Source organism: Habropoda laboriosa, unplaced genomic scaffold, assembly GCF_001263275.1.
Source record: "Habropoda laboriosa isolate 0110345459 unplaced genomic scaffold, ASM126327v1 scaffold332, whole genome shotgun sequence".
Taxonomy (NCBI): Eukaryota; Metazoa; Arthropoda; class Insecta; order Hymenoptera; family Apidae; genus Habropoda; species Habropoda laboriosa.
Window position 1 is genome coordinate 132,323 of NW_017100453.1, and position 269 is coordinate 132,591.

The window sequence follows — 269 nt, forward strand, 5'->3', positions numbered from 1 at the left end:
TCTTAAAGCCAAATTGTCTATCACTCGCCAGGTGATTTTCATTGTATTGTAATTGGATTCTTCCAACTACGATTCTTTCGAATATTTGACTCAATATTGGGAGGAGAGCAATTGGTCTGTACGCGCTTAGTTGCAGCAGGTTTCCGTCAAGCGATTTGGCAAGACTATAATGTTCGCTGTTTTCCATAATTTCGGTATTTTTCGTTCTCTCAAGCATAAATTGAAAAGCAAGAGGAGCATCTACGGCTTTGTGGCCCATAGATACTTTA